Source organism: Acinonyx jubatus, chromosome E4 (genome assembly GCF_027475565.1).
Source record: "Acinonyx jubatus isolate Ajub_Pintada_27869175 chromosome E4, VMU_Ajub_asm_v1.0, whole genome shotgun sequence".
Lineage (NCBI taxonomy): Eukaryota > Metazoa > Chordata > Mammalia > Carnivora > Felidae > Acinonyx > Acinonyx jubatus.
In genome coordinates, this window is record NC_069395.1 from 60633470 (window position 1) to 60645486 (window position 12017).

Consider the following 12017-nt stretch of genomic DNA (forward strand, 5'->3'; position numbering starts at 1 on the left):
GGTCCATCTATTCAAATTTTTTTCTTTTTGTTTTCTTATTCTTGAATGTAGAAAGAAAAAAATTATTTTTATTTTTCGTTTTATAAAAAAGATTTTTCTTTAATTTTTTGCACTGTTTTTTACTTTTTTGTAAATTTTTAAATTCTATTTTACTTTCATCATTTCATTTTTTACTGCATTCGTTTTTTAAGTTTTCAAATGATTTCCTTTTTCTTCCCTTTTTTCTTTCCTTTCTTTCCCTTTGTTCTCTATTCTGTCAAGCTTCCTGCAACAGCCAGACCAAAACACCCTAGGATCTAGCATCCTTTATTTGATTTTTTGTGTGTGTTGCTGTTAATTTTTTAAATGTTTATTTATTTTTTTATTTTGTTAATTCTTTTTCTTCTTCCAAAATGACGAAATGAAGGAATTCACTCCAAAAGAAAGAACAGGAAGAAATGACAGCCAGGGACTTAATCAACACAGATACAAACAAGATGTCTGAACCAGAATTTAGAATCACGATAATAAGAATACGAGCTGGGGCTGAAAAAAGCATAGAGTCCCTTTCTGCAGAGATAAAAGAAATAAAATCTACTCGGGACGAAATTAAAAATGCTATAACTGAGATGTGATCTTGAATGTATGCCACAGCAACATGGATGAAGTAGAGCAGGGAATCAGTGATATAGAAGACAAACTTACAGAGAATAATGAAGCACAAAAAAAGAGGGAAAATAAGGCAAAAGAGCATGATATAAGAATTAGAGAACTCAGTGACTCATTAAAAAGGAATAACATGTGAATTATAGGGGTTCCAGAAGATGAACAGAGAGTAAAAGGGGTAGAAGTTTTATGTGAGCAAATCATAGCAGAAAACTGTCCTAATCTGGGGAAAGACACAGGCATCAAAATCCAGGAAGCACAGAGAACTCCCATTAGATTCAATAAAAGCTGACCATGAACAGGCATATCATAGTGAAATTCACAAAATACTCAGGCAAGGAAAGAATAATGAAAGCAGCAAAGAAAAAAAAGTCCTTAACCTATAAGGGAAAACAGATCAGGTTCGCAGCAGACCTATCCAAAGAAATATGGCAGGTCAGAAAGAAATGGCAGGATATATTCAATGTGCTGAATTGGAAAAATATTCAGCCAAGACTTCTTTATCCAGCAAGGCTGTCATTCAAAATAGAAGGAGAAATAAAAATTTTTCCCAGAAATGGGCACCTGGGTTGCTCAGTCAGTTAAGCATCCAACTTTGGCTCAGGTCATGATCTCATGGTCCATGAGCTCGAGCCCCGTGTCAGGCTCTGTACTGACAGCTCAGAGCCTGGAGCCTGCTTCAGATTTTGTGTCTCCCTCTCTCTCTCCACCCTTCCCCTGCTCACACTCTGTCTCTCTCTCTGTCTCTCAAAAATAAATGTTAATTTTTTTTTTTAATTTTTCCCAGAAAAACAAAAGCTAAAGGAGTTCATGACGACTAAACCAGCCCTGCAAGAAATTTTAAGGGTACTCTCTGGGAAAAAACACAGGAAAAAAAAAAAACTAAAAGCAACAAAGATTAGAAAGGACCAGAGAACACTACCAGAACCTCCAACTCTACAGGGAACACAATGGCAATTAATTCATATCTTGCAGTACTCACTCTAAACATCAGTGGACTAAATGTTCCAATCAAAAGACATAGGGTAACAGAATGGATAAGAAAACAAGATCCATCTATATGCTTTTTACAAGAGACCCATTTTAGACCTAAAATTTTAGACTTTCAGATTGAAAGTAAGGGGATGAGAATCATCTATCATGCTAATGGTCACCAAAAGAAAGCCAGACTAGCCATATTTATATCAAACAATCTAGATTTTAAAATAAATATTGTAACAAGAGATGAATAAGGGCATTATATCATAATTAAAGGGTCTAGCCACCAAGAGGACCTAACAATTGTAAACATCTATGCGCCCAAAGTGAAAGCACCCAAATATATAAACAATCACAAACATGGACAGATCATCTAAACAGAAAATCAACAAGGAAATAATGGCTTTGAATGACAGACTGGACCAAATGGACTTAACATAACATTATTCAGAACATTTCATCCTAAAGCAGCAGAATACACATTCTTCTAGAGTGCACAGGGGACATCCTCCAGAATAGATCACATACTGGGACACAAATCAGCCCTCAACAAGTACAAAAGATAGAGACCATACTGTGCATATTTGCAGACCACAAGTTATAAAACTTGAAATCAACCACAAGAAAAAAATTTGGAAAGACCATGAATACTTGGAGACTAAAGAACATCTTACTAAATAATGAATGGGCTAACCAAGAAATTAAAGAGAAAATTAAAAAGTACATGGAAGCCAATGAGAATGATAACACAACAGCCCAAAACCTCTGGGATGCAGCAAAGGCAGTCATAAGAGGGAAGTATATAGCAATGCAGGCCTTCCTAAAGAAGGAAGAAAAGTCTCAGATATATAACCTAACCTTACACTTTAAAGAACTGGAAAAAGAACAGCAAATAAAACTCAAAAACAGCAGAAGACGGGAAATAATAAATATTAGAGCAGACATCAATGGTATTGAAACCAAAACAACAACAACAACAACAACAACAACAACAACAACGACAACAACAACAAACAGTAGGACAGATCAATGAACCCAGGAAAAAATTAACAAAATTGATAAACCCCTAGCCAGTTTCATCAAAAAGAAACAGGAAAGGACCTACATAAATAAAATCAAGAATGAAAGAGGAGAGATCACAACCAATACTGCAGAAATACAAACAATAATAAGATAATATTATGAGCAATTATATACCAATAAAATTGGCAATCTGGAATAAATGGACAAATTCCTAGAAACATATAAACTACCAAAACTGAAACAGGAAGAAATAGAGAATACAAACAGACCAATAACCAGTAAAGAAATTGAATTAATAATCATAACCCTCTTAAAAAACAAGAGTCCAGGGCTGGAAGGCTTTCCAGAGGAATTCTACCAAACATTTAAAGAAGAGTTAATTCCTATTCTTTTGAAGCTATTCCAAAAACAGCAATGGAAGGAAATCTTCCAAACTCATTCTATGAGGCCAGCATAACCTTGATCCCAAAACCAGACAAAGACTCCACTAAAAAGGGGAACTACAGACCAATTTCCCTGATGAACATGAATGCAAAAATCCTCAACAAGATACTAGCCAACCGGATCCAACAATACATTAAAAGAATTATTCACCATGACCAAGTAGAATTTATACCTGGAATGCAGGGCTGGTTCAATATCTCCAAAACTATCAGTGTGATACATAACATAAATAAAACAAAGGACAAGAGCCACCTGATCCTCTCAACAGATGCAGAGAAAGCATTTGACAAAACACAGCATCGTTTATCAATAAAAACCCTCAAGAAAGTATGGACAGAAGGATCATACCTCAAGATCATAAAAGTCATCCATGAAAGACCCATCGCTAATATCATCCTCAATGGGGAAAAACTGAGAGCTTTCCCCTGAGGTTAGGAACACAACAGGAATGTCCACTATTGCCACTGTTATTCAACATGGTATTAGAAGTCTTAGCCTCAGCAATCAGACAACACAAAGAAATAAACGGCATCCAAATCAGCCAGAAGGAGGTCAAACTTGCACTCTTCACAGATGACATGATACTCTATATGGAAAACCCAAAAGATTTCACCAAAAAACTGCTAGAACTGATCCATGAACTCAGCAAAGTCGCAGGATATAAAATCAATGCACAGAAATCAGTTGCATTTCTATACACCAATAATGGAGCAACAAAAAGAGAAATCAAGGAATCAATCCTATTTACAACTTCACCAAAAACCATAATATACCTAGAAATAACCTAACTAAAGAGGTGAAAAATCTATACACTGAAAACTATGAAAAGCTTACAAAAGAAACTGAAAAAGACACAAAAAAAAATGGAAAAATATTCCATGTTCCTAGATTGGAAGAACAAATATTGTTAAAATGTCGATACTACTCAAAGCAATCTACATATTCAATGCAATCCCTATCAAAATAACACCAGCATTCTTCACAGAGCTAGAACAAAAATCCTAAAATTGGTATGAAACCAGAAGAGACCCAGAATAGCCAAAGCAATCCTGAAAAACAAAACCAAAGCTGGAGGCATCACAATCCTAGACTGCAAGATGTACTACAAAGCTGTAATCAAAACAGTATGGTATTGGCACAAAAACAGATAATCAGATCAACGGAACAGAATAGAGAACTCAGAAATGGACCCACAAACGCATGGCCAACTAATCTTTGACAAAGCAGGAAAGAATATCCAAGGCCAATGGAATAATGACAGTCTCTTCAGCAAATGGTGTTGGGGAAACTGGACAGTGACATACAGAAAAATGAACCTGTACCACTTTCTTACACCATACACAAAAATAAACTCAAAATGGATGAAAGACCTAAATGTAAGACAGGAAGCCAACAAACTCCTAGAGGAGAAAGCAGGTGAAAACCTCTTTGACCTCAACCACAGCAACTTCTTACTCAACACGTCTCTGGAGGCAAGGGAAACAAAAGCAAAAACGAACTACTGGAACCTCATCAAAATAAAAAGCTTCTGCACAGCAAAGGAAACAATCAACAAAACTAAAAGGCAACCGACGGAATGGGAGAAGATATTTGCAAATGACATATCAGATAAAGGGTTAGTATCCAAAATCCATAGAGAACTTATCAAACTCAACACCCAAAAAACAAATAATCCAGTGAAGAAATGAGCAAAAGACATGAATAGACATTTCTCCAAAGAAGACATTCATATAGATAACAGACACATGAAAGGATGTGCAACATCACTCATCATCAGGGAAATACAAATTAAAACCACAATGAGATACCACTTCACACCTGTCAGAATGGCTAAAATTAACAACTCAGGCAGCAAAAGATGTTTGTGAGGATGCAGAGAAAGAGGAACCTTTTGTACTACAGGTGGGAATGCAAACTGGTGCAGCCACTCTGGAAACAGTATGGAGGTTCCTCAAAGAGTTAAAAATAGAGCTATCCTACGACCCAGCAATTTCACTGCTAGGTATTTACCCAAGGGATAGAGGTGTGCTGTTTCAAAGGAGCACATGCACCCCAATGTTTATAGCAGCACTATTGACAATAGCCAAAGTATGGAAAGAGCCCAAATGTCCATCCATGGATGAATGGATAAAATAAAGAAGATGTGGTGTGTGTGTGTGTGTGTGTATACATATATATGTGTATATATATACATATATATGTATACACACATATACATATATATGTATGCATATATATGTATGTATATATACATATACATACATATATATAATGGAATATTACTCGGCAATGAAAAAGAATGAAATCTTGCCATTTGCAACTATGCGGATGGAACTAGAGGGTATTATGCTAAGCAAAATTAGTCAGAGAAAGACAAATATGATATGACTTCACTCATATGAGGAATTTAAGATACAAAACAGATGAACATAAGGGAATGGAAATGAAAATAATATAAAAACAAGGAGGGGGACAAAACATAAGAGACTCTTAAATACAGAGAACAAACTGAGGGTTGCTGGAGGGGTTGTGGGAGGGGGGATGGGCTAAATGGGTAAGGGGAATTAAAGAAGACACTTGTTGGGATGAGCACTGGGTGTTATACATAGGGGATGAATCACTGGAATCTACCCCTGAAATCATCATTGCACTATACGCTAACTTAGATGTAAATTAAAAAATAAAAGTAAATAATTTTTTAATAATTAATTAATTAATTAATTAATAGCACTGGGTGGCTCAATCACTTAAGTGTCTGACTCTTGGTTTTGGCTCAGGTCATGATCTCAAGATTCTTGAGTTTGAGCCCCGCATCAGATTCCACGCTGACAGTGTGGAGCCTGCTAAGGATTCTCTCTTGCCATCTTTCTCTGCTCCTCCCTGACTCACTCTCTCTGTCTCTCCCAAAATAAATAAACCTTAAAAATTTTTAAATAAATAAAATAATAATAATAATTTGAACAATTTACTCAAATGAAAGAAGAGACTCTAGAAAAACAGCATAGTTATAGAAAGTATGCACTTATCAATACCTAAGTAAACCCAAAGATCCTTTTTTAAAAAAGTGAGGTATAAAAGACATATCACATTATATTAGTTTCAGGTGTATAACATACTGATTTGATATTAATATATACTGCAAAATGATCACAGTAAGTCTGATTAACATCTGTCACCTACATAGTTACAAAATTTCTTTTATTCTTGTGACGGGGTTAAGACCTGCTCTCTTAGCAACTTTCAAATATGCAATACATTATTATTAACTATAGTCACCATGGTACACGTTACATCTCCATGACTTATTTATCTTATAACTAGAGGTTTGTACCTTTGCCCAGAAGATTTTTCCTTAAGATTTCTAAAAGTAAAATTGAAAATTTCCAAGTTTATGAAAATGATTCCATTTTCTACCTTTTGACCTCATTGTAAGAGAAGGTCATTTTATCCCTAGGCACATATTTACTAAAGCAAGACCATATTGAACACCTGCCAAGTACTCAATCTCTTTAACATGCCATTCAGGACCTAAATTAGCAGCCCCTCCCTTTTTGACTGAGGAATTCTCTCAAACCTCTTTTAAAAGAAAGATACATTTTCTTGAACTTCTTAGGATTTACAAATTATATTGAAGCATTTTCACACATCATATAATAAGTGATTTCATGTTAGTATTTTGTTGAAATGGCACTATAACTAATTATTTAATTATAACATATAGCTTTAATGATACACATAATATATTAAAATTTTTATCTTTTCTTTCAATTATCAAACAATGGGTTGACTAGATTCATCATTTGAGAAATGTTGAGAAAAAGGTCTTGACTTGTTGACAAATAATATATCATGTTTGGTGTGGCATGGTTAAAATGTTTACTAAAATATAGGTAATGATTTCGGCTTCAGGTAATGGTGAGACAAGTAATTTGGACCAACCACTCCCACTGAAGATAACTAGAAAACACAGACAAAAACCATCTCAATGAAGGCATCTGAATGCAAATAAAATGGTAAAGCATGAACATACCAGACTCTGGGGGAGGACTGACGCTCAGGTAGGTGAGCCCAGCTTTTGAAGTCAATTTTCCCATGCAAGCACGTGCTGATTCCAGAAGGGAAGAGTAGGAAGTTAAGAAGTTGAAGTGGCAACTAGGGCCAAGGGGACAGGGAATGGAATCCAAGCCTCATCAAGGGGTAAACCCCTCTCACTTTGGGTGGAGGCTCCACAGAACTACATAGATGTGGGTGATGCAAAGGTAGACAGATCTTTACTGGGACTACAGTTCACCTTCCCATTATTTCAATTCCTGAAGTTGGACTAAGGTAATCCTAAATTGGTAGAGCCCCCAGGAGCCTGCAGAAGGAAGGGTAAACCCCACAGAGAAAGAGGACATCACTTTAGGTCTTCAGTTACACCTTCGTGATTCCAAATCTACGTCTGACACTCTATAAAAACTTACCAGTTACCTGAGGAGACAACAAGAATGAGAGTTGACAAGAGAAAAGCATGTAACAGAAACAAACGTACCTTAAAATACCTGCTTGCTTGGGACACCTGGGTGGCTCAGTGGGTTAAGTGTCTGACTCTCGATTTCAGCTCAGGTCATGATCTCACAAGCAGTTGTGGGACTGAGCCCCGCATCTGGCTCCACACTGAGTGTAGAACCTGCTTAGGATTCTCTCTCTCCTTCTCTCTCTGCCCCTCCCCCACTTGCACCCTCCTGTCTCTCTCAAAAAAATAAATAAGCATTTAAAAGTAATAATAAAATAGAAAAACTGCTTTGCTCAACTGGAGGTAAAGCACAAGATTCAGAATTTCAGCAAAGAATAAGAATTTGCTGATAAGAGTCAAATGGAAATTCTAGAGCCAAAAAACACAATTACCAAAATTAAAAACTCAAAGGTTATAATGACAGAGTAGGTCAACTAAAAAGAACATTAGTGAGCTGAAAAATAGGTGGTAGGTGCATAGGTATTTGTTATAGAATTCTTGCAAATTCTGAGTGTTCAAAATTTTTCCACAATAAAATGAGGAAGGGAAAAGAAGTCTAATGGGGAAATCAGTAAAACACATAAGAAAGAAATTAAGCCTCATCTAAATGCAAAGGTATATTTTGTTCATGGTTTTGAAGACTCCATTTTATAAAGACGTCAATACTCTGTAGGTTAATCATCTATTGTTGCATTTTAAAACCCCCAAGAAACTTGAGTGGCTTAAAACAACTATTTTATCTGCTCATCATTCTGTGGGGCAGTAATGGGGGCTGGGCCCAGTTGAGCACTTCTGATCTCACCTGGTATCAGTCACTGCAATGAGTGGCTGGATGGCCTAACATGGCTTCCTCACACATGTCATGTTGGAGCCAGCTCTTTGCTGGACCTCTCGCTGTATGTGGTCTCTCGTCCCTGCTGACGCTATCCTTCACAGGATAGTCTCAGGGTTTCAAGAGGATGAGAACAAAAGCTGCAATATATCTGGAAGCCGAGGTTGAGGATTCCCAGAATTAAGTTACAAAGCAAACCACAATTCCAGGGGGGTGGAGAAATAGTCAAATTACAAAGAGGCAGCCATGCAAAATTAGGAAAAATGTGAACCTATTTTTTTTTTTATGATCTACCACATTCTTTAATGCCATCTCAATCAAAATCTCTACATTTAATTTTTTGTTTTTTTTTTAATTTAGGGGCACCGGTTGGCTCAGTCTGTTAAGCATCTGACTCTTGATTTTGACTCAGGTCATGATCTCACACTTCATGGGATGGAGCCCCACATTGGGCTTTGCACTCAGCATGGAGCCTGCTTAGGATTCTCTCTCTCTCTCTCTCTCTCTCTCTCTCTCTCTCCCCTTCTCACTGCCCCTCTCCCCTCAAAATAAATAAACATTTTAAAGAGTAAATTGACAAGCTTTTCAAAACTCTAATTAAGAATATAAAAAAGGGTCGGGGCGCCTGGGTGGCTCTGTCAGTTAAGCATCTGACTTTGGCTCAGGTCATGATCTCGCAGTTCATGAGTTCGAGGCCCTTGCCAGGCTCTGTGCTGACAGCTCAGAGCCTGGAGCCTGCTTCAGATTCTGTGTCTCCCTCTCTCTCTGCTCCTCCCCCACTCTCACTCTGTATCTCTCTCTCTATCTCTCTCTCTCTCTCAAAAATAAAGATTAAAAAAAATTTTTTAAGAATACAAAAAAGGGTCAAGAATCACCAATAGTATAAAGAATAATTCTTCTTAAAAAATCAAAGAGTACAGATTGGCTTGGCTATTATCAAGACTTATTATAAAGCTACAGTAATTAAGACTGAGAGGTATTGGCACAAGAATAGACAAAGGGAATCACTTCTCTGCCTTTTGGCTAAGATCAAGTGAAGAATAGACAAAGGGACCAATGGAATGGAGTAAGAGCACAGAAAGCAACTCTCACATATCAAGACATTTGATTTATGTCATAGGCAGCTCTACAGCACAGTACAAAGAGGTTATCTTTTCCAAAAGTGGTCCTGGGAGAATCAGGTGTCTGCTCTGAAAAACATGAAAAATGACCTCTATTTAACACCATGCATAGAAATCAATATCACGTGATTATAATTCTAAGAATGAAAGGTAAAATATAAAGTGATTTTAGAATTAAACAAAGGAAAATTTGTTCATGAGCTGGGAGCAGGGAAACAATTCTTCTTTTTTATTTCTTTTTTTTAAATCTTTTTAATGTTTATTTTTATATATTTTTGAGAGAGAGAGAGAGATACAGAGTATGAATGGGGTAGGGGCAGAGAGAGAGAGGGGGACACAGAATCCGAAGTAGGCTCCAGGCTCTGAGCTGTCAGCACAGACCAGCTGAGCCTGATGTGGGGCTCGAACCCACAAACCACAAGATCATGACCCAAGCCAAAGTTGAACATTTAACCGACAGAGCCACCCAGGTGCCCCAACAATTCTTAAGTAGTATACAAAAGTACCTGAACACAAAGAAAAAGACTGGAAATTTGAATTACCTTAAAACTTAAAATTCCTGTTCAACAAAAATATTATCAAGAAAGTAAAACAGGAAGCCACAGAATGGCTGACATTTGCATCATGCATAACTAAGAAAAGAATTTCATCCAGAATATATGAAAAACTCCAACAAATCAATATGAAAACTACAGAGAATCCAGTAGAATAGGCATGAAGCATGAGCTGAAGCTTCCTAAGAGAGGATATCCAGATAGCCAATACACATGTAACAAGGTGTTCAAGCCCCCTAGTAATTAAGGTAAGGCTAACCAAAACCACATTACATACCTCTACACAAACCCCAGAATAGCTAAAAATTAAAATTAACAATGCAATTGGCAAAGATACAGAACAACAGGAACTCTTATATGCTTCTGGGGGGAGTGGAAGTGTAAACTGATTCAGTCACTTTAGAAAACAATTTGATATCGTCAACATTGAACAAATGCACAGTCCTTGACTCAGTATTCTATCCTAGGTCTGTACACCCAACAGAAATATGTGTGCATCTACACCAAAAGACAAGTAAAAGAACGATCACAGCCCTATTATTTACAATTCTTCCAAACTGGAAACAACCCACGTGTTTTTCATGGTGGAATGGACAATGAAATTGTCATAGATATTCATATAATAGAATACAATAAAAAGGAATAAACTACAGCTATACACAAAACATGGATGGATCTCACAAATAAGAATGTTGAGCAGAAGCCAGACATAAATTAACCTGAGCTATAGGATTCCACTAGAATAAATGTTTTCAGAAAAATGAAGAAATTATAGGGTTTTAGGTATGAATTACATACAGTTTTTAAATAAAAAAGAAATGCAAGGGAATGGCCACTATAAGAATCAGGATAGTGGTTACCTTTTGGGCAGAAGAAAAGTGTAGTTATTTGTACAGTGTCAGCTTATTTGTAACGACTTTTTCCAGAATTTTCCGTCCTATAATTCTAGGTTAGCATAGACCATCTGAACTTGAGCACAATATGGAAGGCAAAAGTACGGCAGTGACCATATAGTTTTTATGCACAAAAGGTGGTGCAGGGTGCCGTGGTTGACTTAGTGCATGCTGTCACTCATCTCCCTGTTCACCTTGGTCCTAGCCACAAAGGTGCACATGGGGCAGACCTGTGCTTCCACAACTACCCCAAACCTCCTTCTTCACCTTCTGTGACTCCTGGGCTGGACTGCCTGCTCTGCTGACTTCAGAACCAGCACAGGACCCAGAAGCAGCAGCTATGTATATATATAATCTATTCACCCAGCTCACACAATTGTGTAAGGGTAAATCCCATACTCTACGGCAATCTTCATCATTTTCTGTAATGAGACCTTGAGACCCACAAGGGGCATGACAGAGGCCTCTTGGGTGCTGAGAACATCCTATTTTTTGACTTGTGATGATAAAGTGAGCTTTCTGTCTACCTTTAGATCAATTTTCTATAGTTGAGCTATATTTCACAAGAAAAGTTAAAAAAATCACTAAATTACATGTTAGAGCCAAAACAGACCAAAACTGCTGTCAAGACTTGTTTACAATTATTGCACTTTACACATTTAAAAAACAGTTTAATAATTTTTGTGTTTCATTTCTAAATAATGAGCCATCAGAGAAGGGCTCAGTATGCTAATTACAGGTTCTTCTCTGAAAGTAATACATTAAAGGTGTGTACAGCCTTATTTCTAACAAGGAGAAAGCCAAAATAGTTATAACCATCACTAAATTTTTGTCTTGTTTAATTCTACTTTGAAATGTTAGAGGCATATTGATGTGCTATTTGAGAATGTTGATCAAATGGATGTAATATGTGAATTTAGTTATGACCTTGAGGACATTTACTGAATTAAATGTTATTGTCCTTGTTGCCTTATTGCATTTCAACTTCAACATCTGTTACAATTCCTGCTTTCAACCCATATCCATTATGAG